The following is a 17,140-nucleotide window of genomic DNA, read 5'->3' as shown; positions in this document are numbered from 1 at the left end:
CACTTCTATAATGACAAACATCGGGAAAGGAATAAACTAGGGAAATGTATGCTCACCAAAGGTGTTTTGACTGTGGTAGAACAGATCCATGAGTTCTTCCAGATGGTTCTCTTTGTGGTCGACATTGTGTTAACTGCATCAAACCCATGTACATTGGAGAGCTTCCTGGAAGACATCTGTATGCACTCAAAAGAATTTGGGCAGACCAAATCTTGATGTTTCAATGTTGACTGTCCAGATCACAAGACACATTTGAATGAAGACCTTATGAAGCTTGTCCATCAGTATGTACATCTAAGACAGACAATACAGATGGACAATGAGTTGGGTCTAGAGTTGTTACCTCAGGAAAGGAGATGCCTTTGAGGAACTTCAATTCTTTTTTACTGACCTAAAAGCTTCCCATGAAAGCAAATGCCCATCCTTTTTCATATCAATGCTCAACTAGTGTTGCTAAATGACACTAAGACATGGATTACAGCTGTCTCTGAAAAATTCAAAATGAATTTTACATAGATGACAACAAAGGGGTTCACAGTGAATGTGTACGGACTATCACACATAACCAATGAGGAAAACTCCAAAAAAGAATGGGAATAAAAGAAATTGTATGATACAAAGAGGATATGGGCTCATCACAGGGTAAAAGAAAAGGAGGTAAACAGGTGGGCAACCAGAGAAGCTTACCAGTGACACGATGTTGCAATGTCAGGAGAAAGTGAAAAAGGTCTCTGAGATGGTAGGTAGACTATCGGAGACAAACTTTTGGGAAGAGGTGGACAAAAATAGTGCCAGATGGATAGGCCTGGATAAGCTGTCATCAACACTGTTTGAGGGGATTTGAAATAGATGAGATGACAGATCCATCTCAGTATCTGAGTAGTTGAAATCAATCTGCCACACTTAGTTCAGGAGTCCCTAATTTTCAAATATATCAGTATCTGTCCATATGTATGACTCTCTCAGCAACATTATTTTCTCAGTTAGCTTCCCTAGGGCCACAAAAGAACATGGATTTCAGCTGAATGCCCAGTAAGGCTTTTTGATATCATCACACAAATGCCTTCTAATGTGAAACAATCAGGGAAAGCCTTGTATTCCAAAGTAAATGTTGTATTGTATGTATTTATACACATCTGTATATTTATAAACATATGTGTGATGTCTACATATTAAATGTATGCATATACATGTGTATATTATGTATATATAAATTTTTACCTTGCCAGATATCTTTGGGAGAGAGAGTATTCCCCACCTCAACTGTGCTCAGCACCATGCAGGTCAAGTGATTATTACCTCTATATGAAAACTCAGTTACCAACTCTCATGATATTGCTCCAAATGCCTCACTGAGAAACCAGTTTATTTCATTTGTCATAAACCAACTAGTCTGGGCAAATCACTTTGTTCCTCTGAGTTTGCTTCCTCATCTCTAAAAGTAGTCATAAAAATGACTGCACTACTTCATAATTATTATAATGATCACATGCCATAAAAATTCATGTACAGCAATTTACAAGTTACAATGTGATATATAAGTGTCAAATCTTATTATTCCAGTCTCACTTAGTCAAAGCTTATTAAATTATAAAATATAATATATAAAAATGTTCCAAATTTAATAAAAATTTATGATCTAAACAAAACTCCAAACTTTACCTCCTATCCATCGATAGGGGTTATATAACTAGAGACCAACGTACCTCACCAGCTCCAAAAGGTTTAATGATCATTTCTCTGTAGGTGACTCCCAGATCTATATATTATTTATTGCTTCTCTATCTTCTAAGCTCCAGTCTTATCATCAACTGCCTAACGGACATTTCAAACTGATTCTTCTATAGGCACCACATCATACCCTAAAACAGAACTCATTATCTTTTCCCCACAGCTTAACATTTCTGAACTTTCTTATTTCCACTGAGGGCACTGCCATCTTTGTATAGGTTACATTTCTCCCCTCCTCTCCAACCTCACTGCCACAACCCTAGTTCAGGCCTTCAACACTTCTCACCTGTCCTATTGCAGTAGCATCCTAATTAGACTCATAGCTTCCAGTGTCTTCTGTTTCCAATCCTGCACAAAATTCCCAAAATGATTTTTCCAAAGCAAAAGTCTAACCATGCCACTTCCCAACTCAATAAATACTAGTGCCTTCTTCCTATGACCCATAGGATCAAATGGAAACTCCTCTGTCTAGCACTTAAAAGTTTTCACTCCTTGGCTCCAACCTACCTTTCCAGACTTGTACATTACTCCCCTCACACACTCAGTATTTTAGACATACTGTCCTCCTTATGGTTCCTCACCTACAGCATAGAATGTCTGTCTGTCTTTTCAACTAGCTGTCCCTTCAGCCTGGAATGCCCTTACTCCTTACTGACACCCCTTCAAATCCCTAATAGCACTCAATTCCACCACTTCCCTGAACATTAGGTCTTTCTTAATTTCGCTCTCAATTGCAAGTAACCCCCCTTCAATATTTCTTTTATGCTACAAAGACATTTATATAAATATTATAGCTTTCTGTCTCCTACAGTTGAACACACACACACACTCTCTCACACACACACACACACACACACACACACACACACACACACAGCCCTAGTTTCCCTTAACCTTGTCATTTCAATTACTTTTCTACCATCACTTACTCAGAGATACTCTTACATCACCAACTTTTGCAATACCACATGAATTAAAGGATAAATCACTTTAGTTAGCACCATAGCTAGAGGAGACCATCAATCAGGTGGAACTTACTAAGAGCAGATGAACCAACTGACCGACCAGATTCTTACAGGAAAGGAAAGAAGGAAGAAGGGTCATTAATCCTAATAAAATCCCTCTTGACCTTATTATCCTTCCTTATTTCTTTTTCTCCTTTCCCCCACAACATTGCACCTAGTAAATGATTGACAAGTGGATGAACTTATGGTTTATAATCTGTTTACCTACACTAAATTGAAATAGTCCTATTTTCCATTCATTCCATTTCCATTCATTTCCTCATTCTCCTTCTCTGTAAAATGAAAGGGTTGGACTGTTTTAAGGAAAGAATGCTTTGGAAACCTTTTAAATTTCTAGTTCATTTATATAATAATAAAATAATTCAGCTAAGCTTGTGTAAACTATGGAAAATAAATTAAAGGTTTAAAAAAATAGCAAACACTGAAAAGTCGGAAAGGCTATGAAGATCTGTCAGCAACAATTGCAGATATAAAGTTGTTGTTTTTCCTTTCTTCTCTAAGAGGACCATGACATCAGGGAGGGGATGCTGTGACATGCAGGTGAACTGGATTTAAGTGAGGCAGGGCTGCGCAAAGCGAGAACTAAAGTAGAACCTTTCAAGTCACTGACTCTTTCCTAATTCTGCCACCTACCTTCATTATGGCCTTCATTGGCCCCCAGCCTTGAAATTCATTTTGTGATTGTTAATTTGCTTCATCTTGCCAATGACAAAGGTTCAACTCCCACTCATCACCCAAGTGTATATATATGATGAGAAAGAGAAGGCAGCTTCAGTGACTGTGTTCTCAAAGGTTGTCACTAGGTAAGTGGGGAGGAGACATTCTGTGCTGAATGGTTTATTCTTTTAATTGAGTGGGGGTGTTCTACCCTATACAGGAATGCTACTCTCCTTTTAAGAAAATATACAAAAGAAAATAAACCTTGGCTGCAAGAGTTGTACATGACTATTCTAATATAGCTGCATAGGGAACCGTTAACGTTATGTGAAATGGCATATTTCTTGTTCAGTGAAGGGTTTTTATTGTGTGTTCAAGCAAAGACTAGAAGAGTGAAGTTGCAGTACAGAACATAAGAAACAGGTGAAAAGTTGATTGGGGGTGGCAATTGATGGCATTTTAAAGCTTGAAGGTTGATGGCACTTCAGAGCTCCTCTGGTCCAATTCCCTTATTCTACAGATGAGAAAAATTAAGGCCCAAAGAGTTGTTACTTACTAAAAGGTCTTTTAAAAAATTAACTCTGGGTGTGACCTGAAGTCTTCTGATATCTAAGTCTATAGCTATTTCCCCCCTCACTACACTATGATACTTTGGGACAGGTGGGTGTTATTTTTGTAATCTGGTTGTTTAAAAAAAGTTAGAATGAGTTGCAGAGTAGAATGGCATTGTGATAAGCCTCATTCTCCTTCTCTGTAAAATGAAAGGGTTGAATTAAATGACCTCTAAGTTCACTGTGACTTTTAAATATGTAATCGTGTTATTTAAATACTTCCTCTTTTCCTAGAGCCCCTTAAAGTACTGTGTATACAGTAGACACTTAACAGATGTTTGTTGAAGTAATTCTAACAAGTTAACTGGTTGTGAGAGATCACCTTGGCATAAATAACTGAATGCGAATTTAACTTCTAAAATGCCAGTGATGCCTAAGTGAAGAGAAAAACATAGGGCTACATAATTTCTAGTATTGTAGTAGATACAGGCCCTTCCTCTTTCTAGCTTGCCATCTCACTAATGACTTGACTTAATATAGGACTAACCTCGTTACAGTCTCTGTAATTGTTCTCCTAGCCCTTTATTGATCTACACCATCCTTACACAAGCTTTGAACTGCTGCCCTCCTTCCATACAGGACTCCTGAAAATAAGCTGTTATTTCTCAGAACTATTTGCATTTTCAGAGGCAAGGAGATAGCACTAACATAAAATCATTATTTTTTTTGCATTGTTATTTCAGGCAAGGTGGAAGAATTCTTGGACTTGGAGTAGGGAAAGCTTTCCTTGTCCCCTTCCAGATCCATATGAACTTGCCCTCTTTTCTTCCTCTGACCTCCAAATAGACACCCTCAGAGCCCAAGTTGCAATATGGTGGCACCTAATACTGATATGAACATGTACAAATGCAAGATAAAAGGGCTAGGGAAATACTGAGGAGAAACAGGCAGAGGAGGTAAAAGTTATCCCTGAAAACAAGGCTCAGAGGATATGGGGACATCAACTGGTATTGTAGCCTTCTTAGATGTTGGCAGGTTTCTTCCCCACCTCCCCCTTTTGGGTCAACACCCAAAAGTTTGGCTCACTTGTTCACACTTTTGATACTTGGATAATTTGCTTGCTTTTCACACAGGTTAATTTCACTTGGTCCTCAGTGATCCTATATGCTAGGTAATAAAACTATTTATTCCCCCATCTTACAGATAAAGGAACAATTTTGTTGTTGTCATTTTTTCCATTATATCTGACTTTTTGTGAGCCCATTTGAGGTTTTCTAGGCAAGATAATGGAGTGGTTTGCCATTTCCTTCTCCACCCCATCTTACAGATAAGGAAACTGAGGCCAACAGGGTTAGGTGACTTGCCCATGGTCACACAGCTAGTGAGTATCTGAGGCTAGGTTTGAATCTTCCTGACTCCAGGCCTGACTCTATCCACTGCACCACTTAGGCACAAACTACATTGTTGTTGAAGGCACCTGGCCAAAGTTACAGCTCTGCCAGAACACACTCACACCTAGGTGTTCTGCTAATCAGGTGCTCTTGCCATTATACTGCATGGCCACACATGTCCTGCTAAGAAGGAATTCCTCAGAGTAATTCCATCTAATATAACAATGTCTCTTTGAGATTCATGTAATTGGTCATAATTTCTCTTTAGATTGGAATGAGAAGAAAAAGTTGCTGGGTATAGCTTTAGCCATGTCACTGCTACTGGCGTAAGGGAGGCCTGCATGGACTACACACCTATTATTGGCAAAGAGACTCTCTGCTTACAGAAACCCAAACAAGTCCATCACACAAGGAGAAGGTTATGTCTGATGTACTCATTGATGCAAAAGAACTTGTGACTAGGCTCAATGCAAAATGTAAGTGAACATGGCTTTAGTCTTTGCAAGTGACCCTGATGAACTTAGTAGAGCCTCTTGAAAGAGGAGATAGTCTGGGTTGGTGGCATGTTTTAAATTACCCAAGTAAAATGTCTGTTTAGTGGGTTAAAACTTGAATTTGGATTTGATAAAGGTTGCCTACTAATTCAAGCACAACTCCAGGAATCACAGTAGATAACTCCAGAATCTCAGAGTTTTGACCCAGAATTAAGTGCGAGATCCTATCAGTTGGGCCAAAATAGCTATTTTGGTTGTTAGAAACCAGTCTTTTCTCCCCACCCCCAAGTCAATATACCCTAGGAGCCCTATTGTCTGGGAATATGGGAGAAACAATCTCTAAGCACCAGACCTGGATAAGATAAATGTTATAGTAAAACAAAATCAGATTTCCTTTTGTTGGCAATATGAATGGAATGTTCTTCCCAACCAGCTGACTACGATCTACAAAGTTCTAATCTTAACAGGAACACTTCACTTGGGGCTTTAAGACTTTTTGTTATGTTTGTAGTTAGTCCAAGACTGGATGGACAATAGATTATAGTATTTGGATCTGGAACAGACTGGAGAGATCACTTCATCTAGCCCCTCCATTTTATAAATGAATTACCCCAATCAAGAGAAAGGAAAGGAACTTGTCCAAGGTCACAGGCAGTAAGCAGTAGAGCAGGATTTGTGTCCAATCCCTCTGACTCCAAATTCAACACCCTTTCTATTACAGCATGCTACCCTAGAATGCATATTTGTATTCTATACATGTTGGTACCAATTTGTAGAATTGTACCAATCAGTAGAAAATAAAGAACAAATAGTCTCTGGACTGGGTTGGGCGCCCCCGCCTCTATTGTAAGCCGCAGTGTTGTTGTTTCTTTCAGAAGGATGGTTGAAGTAGAAGAAACCCTAAAACAAATTCAGAGCCAGAAGGGAGTACAAGGGATCATTGTTGTCAATTCAGAAGGCATTTCAATCAAAAGCACCATGGACAACTCCACCACTGTGCAGTATGCCAACCTGATGCACAGCTTCATCTTGAAGGCTCGGGACACTGTGCAAGACATTGACCCCCGGAATGATCTCACATTCCTCCACATTTTTTCCAAGAAAAATGAGATCATGGTTGTTCCAGATAAAGATTATTTCCTGATTGTGATCCAAAATTCAAGAGAATTTGCCATATTCGAGATGCCATATTTTTTTTTCTTTAATTTAATAGTCTCCCTGAAAGAAAGCATTCCTGTAGATTCCCTCTCACCACTGAATGGCATGTGGAAAACGATGATGTCAGACTGGATTTGCAGAGATCATGTGATCCAGGGCGGGGCCAAAATTGATTTTCTTAACCTTTTATCCACCTAGAATCTTCTGAGGCTGCAACTGTAGCCTTCAGTCATCAGAAAGAAAGCTCTTGGAGACAAATTTAATGGCCTGGGCTGGTACCCACACCCTTAGGTCTGAGCTCCCCTTTGGCCAGGCCTTCCCTCCTCCCAATCCAGGCTCTGGGCTTCTGGTTTAAATTTTGTTTCTGTTTTAAAAGGAACTAAAAATAACTGTAAAGATAAAAATAAATAAGAAAGAACAGATGCCTTAAATAGCATTCAGCTGAGATCCTGAATGTGGAATTCTTGCTGTAAATCACCTAAACAGTCAAATTTATTAAACATCTAAATGGTAAAGATTTTAGAGTAATGAATCTCTGAACTCAATGCAGTAATTTCTTGTGAAACAGGAATTTCCCTTACCTTGATCATTTTTTTAAAGGTAGAAGAAAAAATTAGAGGTGGTAGTTTAATTGCTCTTGGCCCAAAGACTTGTCACTACTGGTACTAGTTTACCTAATTGGAGTCTATGCCCATTGATACCTTCTAGTTTTTAACTAGTAATGCTTTTATTTTCAGTTTCAAGTGAGCTTATCAGCCAAGAGAGAAAGAGCAGACCACAAGTACCACAGGAGGTAATTTTTGCTAACAGTGCGTGCTAAATAAGATTCCACTAAGAAAACAATCCAGTCCTGGCCTAATGTCTCAGTTGCCTTAGTTTATAGCATCCTATTAGAACTTGGCACTGAGTTCATTTTCAGAAAGAAGTAATTAGTCTCGGTGTGTTGAACAAAGTCCATGGTGGCCTCTCATAGGCTTTTCACTATATATTGCCATTCTAAACTTTTTAAACCATTTCCTTTTAAATTTGAGGCTGAATTCAAGAGCTTGTAATGGTACATAACCATGGCAGACTGAAGAAGGGCTCTGTAGTGAGTATCTGAAGAGGAACTAACTTGAATATATTAGTGGTATCTATACAAATCAAGGATGGAAAACTGAAGAGGACCGACAAGCTAAGATAAAAAGAATAAACCTGAACCAGGTATAAAATCTAGGGAGTGAGCCACAAACAGGTGAAACTTTGGACTAGTTGAAAGGAAAAACTTATCAGGAAAGCTAATGTGCGTAATATAAGTAAAATAGCAAGTTTTCTTCATCTACCGCTGAGGAAGTGCACAGCCTCTCCTCAGTACTAACATATCGCAACATTCAAATCAGTTTGGGGGAGGGAATGGAATTAGCATTTATTAAGTACCTACTATGTACCAGGTGCCTTTAAAAATAATACCTTGTTAGATCTTCACAAAAAACCTGAGGTAAGTCCTATTTTTTCACCTCATCATTCATGAGAAAACTGAGGCAGATGCATTGTAACTTGCCCAGAATCACACAGCTAGTAAATATGAGGTCACATTTGAACTCCAGTCTTCTGACTCCAGGTCCAGAGTCCCCCAAGATCCATCCATAAGAAAGGCAATAAAGTACAACCAAAGGCAAAATCAAGATCATATGAAGGACCAGCTAGTTACTTTCCCCTCAGTATGGGCAGGCTTCTTCAAAAGAACTGTTGTGCCTTGTACCTGCCCTTTTATCAGTCACTTGCTTCATACAGCAGGACACACACTAAACCTCATTTCTACAAGGAGCTGTCACAGCAAACTTTGTGACCCTCGAGCCACCCTTATGTGGAACCAATTCTATTCCTTCCACTCCACACTTATTCCCCTTTTTTCCCCTCTAAATACCTCGTACCACCACCACACTCATGTTTTCATCATTATAGATTTCCTTTGGTTTCTGTCTTTTATGGCTAGCATCTGACTTCTACTTCCATACGTAGACATCTAACCTGAACTTCTGTTTCTCTGTCTATAATTTTTAGATTCTTATCCAGTTTCCCTGTCTCTCTTCTCTCAGAACTATATATTCCTTTATTCTCTTTCCCTTCCAACACTTCTTGCCACAGAATCTTGATCCTTCACATTAAACTTCAAAACATAAACAATGCTCATATGAACGCAAATTCTAAGTGGTAACAGATAAGGGTGGGCTCAAATTGCTGGAAGAAACTTGAAACTGCTGAATATTTATAAGGATAAACTGTTTCTTTTCTTGTCTACCTTGTCTAATTGAAGCTCAATAAAATGTTAACATAAGAGCCTACCATACGGAAAGACCTCTGCTAGAGGTATAAAGATGAGAACATTTCCTGATCTCTATTCAGGTAGATCTTGTCAGTACTTTTCAATTCCTGTGAATTATTGGAAGGCCTTCCTAACCTTTAAAATAGGTTTGATTTCCCCAAGTAGCAATGGTCACAAGCATCAGGAAAACTGAGATAACAGAGCATGTAACATAGTAGGTTCCAAAAAATCTAGTTTGGTTGAAACATAGTATGTACTAGTACAACTCTGAGGATATGAAAAAGCTAAAAAGCAGGATGTTAAGAGCCTAAGACATATTAATTTTTGTTTCTCTTTCTAGAAACCACCTTCATCTAAAGAGATCACACTTGACAAAGCTCAATCTTCAAAAGAAACTGATTTATTAATGAATGCCAATAGTGGTGACTTGAACAAGGAGGATGCCTTAAATATCAGCAGTGTTACCACAAAATCTGTTTCTGATGAGAAAATCTTCTCTGAAATGCAAGAGAAGAAACGAACACTAGAAGAATTAAAAGCAACAATGGATAAATACTTGTTACTATCACCAGATGTGGGTCAGTGACTATCAAGCTACATACAATTCCTCTGGTCTTCCATTTGAGTATAAAATAGTTTGACTGATTCCTGATTAGACTGTTTCATGATGTACCCTAAGATTTAGTGACCTAACTTTCTTTAAATATAAAGTTAGACTAATCACTTGCATATAAGTTTCTGTAAGAGTACAATGGTCTTATAGCTGTTACATATTTAGTCCTGAATAAGAATCTGATGCCTTAATTTAAGGAAAACTGGATGCCCTTATGAATTTCGTCATGGAAAATAGTTTAGCTTTCCTCCTAACAAGCAAAGAGAATATCCTATGAATTGTCAAGGTCTCTTAGATTGCCTCTTAACTCCTTTTCATTCTAATGCCTGATCTGTTAATTATGTCACATTCACCTTGCACGTAGCATGCTTTGAATGGATTTGTTTGATTGTGGGTCTCCCCCATTGGACTGAGAGGAGAGAATGTCTCTTACCACGTCTTATGCCCCTAGCCTTTGGTACAGTGCCTAGCACATAGGTGCTTAGTAAATGTTTATTAAGTATGTTATTCTAGCAGAATTATTAATATTCTTCTAAATTCAAAATAGATAATATCCAAGAATTTTCACTTCACTAGGTTCTCTGCCAAGCAACCTGCAGCCTCAGGCACATAAGCATGCACTGGAAAATATCAGAGGTGCCAAGAACATCAGAAGACTCTTGTACCAGCTCAATGAAGCAATTGAATTGGTAGGATTTTCTATGCTCTAAGGTACTTCTAAAACCAACCAGTTCCTTCCTAACAGCATTTTTACAGTATCTGAATTGGAATCTGAACCTCTGAGGCCATCTAGCATAAAAAGTCATATAGAGTCTTCTAGTTCCTCTCCATACAGCAATAATTTCACAAGTAGTACCCTAACTTCTGACCTAATAGAAAAAAACCATTATTTCCCAAAGCACCCCATTATCAGGGCACTTCGAATATAGCTAGGTTGCTCCCACTCTCTTTCTACATAATTACCCCTAAATATGACCTAAATTGGTCTTTGGCTAAAATTTCTATGTCCTCATTGTTCACCTGATATGGTCTTAATGCCTCTCAACATCATAAATATTCTTTTAATATCTACTATATCAACAATGTTATGAAAATATAATGCTCAGAACTGAACACATTAGAAACATTTAGCTCTAGTCAGAGCTTATACCCTATGTTGGGGAAATTGCCTCTCAATGCTGGCCAAGACTGTATAAGCTTTGATGGATAGTGACCTGATTCATTAAGCCCCACTGCTAGGTTTTTACCTTGCTAGAAGAAGCAAAGTAGACCAGGAGGTGCAGGGGTGGTTCTTATGTGTGGGTGATGGGGGGGATGTTGAAGTGGTAGAAGTCAACTTGCTTCTAGATTCCACTTAGCTATGCAGCCTTTCCATTATGGCAGTTATCTTTTGATGGCATATATAAGAGGACTGCTTCCAACTAAAGGGAAGGAATTATCAATTTCCCCACCCCTTGATAAATCGAGCACCCTTCAATTCTGAAGAACACCATTAGAAGGCAGACCTATGTCTTTAAGCTTTCCAAATGCTTTCTTCCACCAGACTTATCAAAGCAAGCAAGGTTCTGAGGATCGGCAGAATTACCATAAAGCCCTACTTGAGATGTGGATCAAGTGCAGTAAGAACCAGTGTGAAAATATGGATGGTGATACACAGGTATCAGACTTACAGGCAGATGGAACATTACTGTCAAACTGATATCTGGGGATCAGATGTGTAACCTCATCAACATTTCTTTAATTTTGCTCCTATGTGTTACAAATGCCCAATTGCCTCAAGCTTCAAGGAGTATTCAACTAGGAAGACTTCAGTATATAAATGTTGGAGGATGGTGAGAACTTATAATTGGGGGATCAGGAAAGGTCTACCATAGGAGAATCATAGAAGAACTAAACCTTGAAGTCAACCAGGGACTCCTGACATAGAGATGAAAGTATTTTCTAGGCAAGTAAGTGGTCTCTCTTATTTGAAGGGAGGAATCTCAAGTTTGGGGGAACAGCAAGTAAGTAACTTGACTGGAAGGGAATATATAAAAGAGGAGAGCGAAAGTTCAACCTAGAAAGGTAAATAGAAAATAGATCGCAAAAAATTCTAGTAGCAACAGAAAACTGTAGCAAGTTCCCAAGTAAGGATATGACAGGCCTCTGCTTTAGGAAGATTACTTTGGTTGCCTGGTGGAAACTAATCTAGATGAGAGGCTGTCATGATAGTCTAGGTGAGGCAAGAAGGGTCTGAACCAGGGTGGGAGCCATGTGAGTAGAAAGAAAGGAACAGTGGAAGATGTGGAATCAATAAGACACTACAACAGAATGTGGGGTGGGTCTGGAGGGGGAGAATAAGTAAGCTGGAATAATGGCAAGGCTGAAAACTGAGGGTAACTAGAAGAATGGTGTTGCCCAATATGGAAGACCTGAAGCCAATACATATCTACGTATTTTTTAACGGACACAATGAGAATAGCTTAAGAGGAATTGGTAGTCAATGTGGTATGTTCCCTAATGCAACAGAGCAACATTAAGTTATCTTTAGCAAGTCTTGGATTATAGTGCCTCTTAAAGTGATACTAATACAAAACTCGAGAGCCTAAGGCACGTATATAGACCATAGGTCTGATTTACTATACTAACTAGGGTTAATTGTGTCCAACAAATCAAAGATGATTAAAAAGAAAATAGCACCATGCTTTTAGAGTTCAAGGTAAACTCATAATCCTGAGACCTCAACACTGCTAATAGTAATTTAGGTACCAATTATTTACGCATTAACTACCATAGCTGATTTTGAAACTTTCTGGATCCCTCAGAAGCTCTAGTGAACCTTCTATCTGAAATGTCAACAGATGTAGTAAGCAGAGGCAAAAGAGAGATGGGAGGTTTAACTAGAGAAAATTGGCTTCCCAGTTTCACCATCAGGTCTCTTCCCAATAAGGGGGCAGGGTCAGAGGATGGCATAAGGAAAGAGTGTTTAAACAACAGATCCTCAAGCAGGCTGGGGAGGGGGCATGTCTGGAGACATTCCTTAGTTTCCCCTTCAATGCCTATGACCCAAGGGGTCAAGGGACGGGTAGGGGCAGAGTAACTGGTTAAAACAGAGAACTTACCCATGTTAAAGTGGGTAACCTTACCTCCAGCCTTCATTGTTGCCCAGGGCTTGGTGAGAGAGGTGGAGAAAGCGGGAGCACTGCCAGCACCCAGGCTTTCCCGTTGTTCCAGGTCTTGAGTAGACTGGAGGACAGGATACTGGGGGGCGGCTCCACCACTTTTCCAACCTGAGGGACAATCTTTCCTCCAGTGGCCCTCCTGGTCACATGGGCACGGTTCCATAGGCGTTGGTTCCTGGGGTTCCCTCTGGGGGGGGGGGGGGGGCACCCTGGAGGGGCACTCCTTGGACCAGTGAGTATGAAAAGCCAGGTTAAGTGAGGAGATTCCAGGGGAGCTCAAGAGAGTTCCCAGAGTCTTGAACCCCATCATTCCCCCCTCAAACAGATTGAACCCAAATTCTTTTGGGGTAAAGGGTGAAGGTCTCAGCTTCTGAAACTTCTTCCTGCTGGCAAGGGGCGTAGAGCTGTCCCTGCCTTGATGGGTCCTGTTCAAGGATTCAGAACCTGGGCAGTGCCAGGTCCAGTGGGCTGGAGTGGAGACCTTGGATTCAGACAGAGGTTGGTATATAGCCTGGGCTGTCATCTGGAAGTTGATAGTTTGCACTCTGGAAAAGACAAACCTGGCAAGGAGGTTAGGCAAACACACACCAAACAGGTACAAAAGGAGTATAAAGAAAAGACAATTTCCCTGGCATAAAAGATAATTCCTCTGGAGAGAATTAAAGATGACTGTGGCAAGGCCAAAACAGAGAAGTGCATGTTTGATAGGGGAGTTTTTTGCTGTGAGATATCCCCTTCCTTTCCAGATTGCCCCATAGGTATTTAGAACAAGGAAAGCATATTTTGAGTAAATAAAATCATCAACTGGCCTGGGGTCAAGTCCTAAGGCCTGTCCTCTCCTTTCATTAACATACAGAGTGAAAGGTTTTCCCAGACTGGGTAGGTCTAATGCTGGGGTGGTGATCAAATTTGTTTTCAGAGTCTTAAAAACTTTAGCCTGGTCTGAGTCAGTGCTTTGAGTAGGGTCATAAAGGGGTTTAGCAACAAAACCAAAATTAGGAATCCAGAGTCTACCAAATCCAGTCATGCCTAAAAACGCTTGAACTTGTTTCTTACTGGCTAGACCGGGATAGACAGTATTGTCCTTCTCTCAGAGGTTAAGGAGAGAGAGGTGAGCTTGAGTTCATGGCCCAGATACTTTATGGACTGGTATGCTATCTGGACTTTGTTCAAAGAGACCCTATAGCCTGGAATGCCTGAGAAATTAAGGGCTTCCGTGGCAGTAGCCAAAGAACCTGCCTGGGTGAGGCTACAAATAAGAATATCATGCACATACCGAATTAAGCTACTGCCTGCTAGTTTCAGGTGCCTTAAATCCCTTCCCAAAGCCTGGCCAAATAAATGAGGGTTATCTCGAATCCCTTGGGGCAAGACTGTCCGTGTTAGCTGATATGGACTTGATTCCCCAGGAAAAGTACATTCAAAAGCAAAAATAAGTTGAGTATTCTCCATTAGGCTTTTTTTGTGGGAAGGGTTGCAGTGTTGCATGGACATAAACAAGGGACAAGGATTTTATACTTCAGGGATTTTTCAATTAAAGGTTGTAGTCCTTCCCAGGTTTCAGGCTTAATCAGATACTGGCTGAGATGGGGGAGCACTTTAGGATCTGGGAGACTAACAATGGCTGGGGTAGCAGAAGTAGCTCTCTCTGGAATTCCAGGGTCCCAAATATTTGGCCTGTCTCCCATGCTCTCAAGCAAACCAGGGAAGACATAGTGAACAACGACAAAAGGGAGATGGGAGGTTTAACTAGAGAAAATTGGCTCCCCAATTTCACCATCAGGTCCCTTCCCAACAAGGGGGCAGGATCAAAGGAGGGCATAAGGAAGGAGTGTTTAAACAACAGATTCTCAAGTAGTCTGGGGAGGGGGCATGTCTGGAGACATTCCTTAGTTTCCCCCCTTCAATGCCTATGACCCAAGGGGTCAAGGGACGGGTAGGGCCAGAGTAACTGGTTAAAGCAGAGAACTTAGCCATGTTTAAGTGGGTAACCTTACCTCCAGCCTTCGTTTTTGCCCAGGGCTTGGTGAGAGAGGTGGAGAAAGTGGGAGCACTGGCAGCACCCAGGTTTTCCCGTTGTTCCAGGTCTTGAGAAGACTGGAGGACAGGGTACTGGGGGGCGGCTCCACCACTTTTCCAGCCTGAGGAACAATCTTTCCTCCAGTATCCCTCCTGGTCACATGGGCATGGTTCCACAGGCATTGGTTCCTGGGGTTCCCTCTGGGGGGGCGCCCTGGAGGGGCACTCCTTGGACCAGTGACCCTCCTTGTGGCAACAAAAGCAGGTTTCCCCACTGCCCAAGTAGCCAGCCTTTCTCCAAGGGGGTGCCCTGAAGGGGTGCTCCCTGGGTCTTTTCCTGGCCAAGGCAGCAGCAAAGAATTGAGCATGCTCCCTGGCCCTGGCCCTTCTTCGTTCTCTTTCCTCTGCTGCAATGAGGCCTCTGTTGTTAAAGACTCTGAAGGTCATCTCCAGTAACTGGGCCTGAGGTGTTTGGGGTCCCATTGCCAATTTCTGCAGTTTCCTCTGAATATCTGGGGCAGATTGATTAATAAAATACATACTAAGGATCACTGCCCCTTCTATGGAGTCAGGATCCAAATTTGTGTGCTTTTTAATAGCTTCTACTAGCCAGTTTTGAAAAAAAGGGCAGGGTTTTCCTTTTCTCCCTAATTTCCCTAAGTTTTTGAAAATTTACTTGTTTTTGAAATGCAGTTTTTAGGCCTTCTAACAGGCAAATTACCATAAGGTCTCTCTCTCCCCTGTCCCCACTCGTTTGATAATCCCATCTGGGGTCACAAGTGGGAACAGCAGCTGTTCCTGGGGGGTATTTTATGAGATTATTGCTAGCCATAAGATCCCCAAACTTTGGGGCATGTTCCCAAATTCTCCCCTTCTCCTCAACTGTACAACAGACAGAGAAAAGAATATGCAGATCCTTCCAAGAAAGTTCAAATTGTAGGGATATGTCTCTAAAACCCTCAGTGAACCTAGTGGGGTCTTCCGAGTATCTCCCCAGTTTCTCTTAAATCTGGGTGAGATCTGAGAGAGCAGAACACGCATCCTGGTGGTCCCACTGGGTGGGATCGGTACTTCTCTCAAGAGAAACAGCCCTGACGGCCCTGTGGGGACAGGGGCTTGTGGAGGAAGATAGGAAGTCCCACTTCTTGTGAGGGAGGGGCTGGGGAATACCTGCTAAACGGGATTAGGCTGCAGGGCCAGGGGATCTGGCTGGCAAGGGGAAAGATCTGCTGGTGCCTGAGGAAGAGTAGGGATCAAAGGGGGAGATGCCCCAGAGAATGCCACAGGAGTGAGGCCTAAGGCCTGAGCGAGAGGGGCTGCAGAGGGAAGCACCCCAGCAAGGCCCGTAGTTGGGGCCAGAGGTGAAGTCCCCAAGGAGGGGTGGGTTATGGGCAGTGATACAGTAGAGGCTGCCATGGGGGTGGGGGCTGAGACCTGAGTGAGTGTTGCCCCAGCAAGAGGGGCTGCAGAGGGAAGCACTGCAGCAAACCCAGTGGCTGGGAACTGAGCCGGGGTTACCGAGGGGGGTGAGAGGCACAGGAGGAGATACAGGATAGGCAAGTGAGGCAGGAATGGAGGGGGGTTGGGGTAAAGGAAAGGTTGGGGTAGAGGTGGCTGAAGGGGAGGTGGAAAGACTCATGGGGGGTGGGGGAGCAGCAGGAGGTTGGGGAGCTGAAGGAGGGCTCAGGAAGGATTGGGGAGGGGGTTGGGATGAAGGTAATGGAGGTAGAGAAGGAGGTGAGGTTGAGACTCTAGGAGCCATAAACAGGGGGTCATTCCAAACATCCAATTCATCCCCATTTCCCTTTTGTGGGATGGCTCTACCTACACGTATCTTACAGTCTGTTCCGAGAATGGAGTCCTGAGAGAGTTCGACAAATGCCCTTACATAAGGTATTTCTATCCATTTTTCCTTTTGGAGGCAATATAATTGTAATTATAAAAGGATATGATATTGTAAGGTCCCAAATATGGGCCACACTTCATTGTCCTCCAGGTGATACTGAGGCCAAAGTGTGTTGCAAAAGAATATCAA

The 17,140-nt window shown here is 41.5% G+C and overlaps 1 protein-coding gene and 1 pseudogene across 1 annotated transcript in view; both read left to right on the top strand.

Moving 5' to 3' along the window:
* Positions 1–17,140, top strand: part of LOC140496668 (stimulated by retinoic acid gene 6 protein-like) — a 127,467-nt gene that overhangs the window by 96,154 nt on the left and 14,173 nt on the right. The gene's annotated exons all lie outside the window — the stretch shown is intronic.
* LOC140496664 (dynein light chain roadblock-type 1 pseudogene) lies at positions 3,530–7,522 on the top strand (annotated as a pseudogene).

Source organism: Notamacropus eugenii, chromosome 3 (genome assembly GCF_028372415.1).
Source record: "Notamacropus eugenii isolate mMacEug1 chromosome 3, mMacEug1.pri_v2, whole genome shotgun sequence".
NCBI lineage: Eukaryota > Metazoa > Chordata > Mammalia > Diprotodontia > Macropodidae > Notamacropus > Notamacropus eugenii.
Note: the sequence above shows the minus strand (reverse complement) of the source record. Positions and strands in the feature narration are given on the sequence as shown.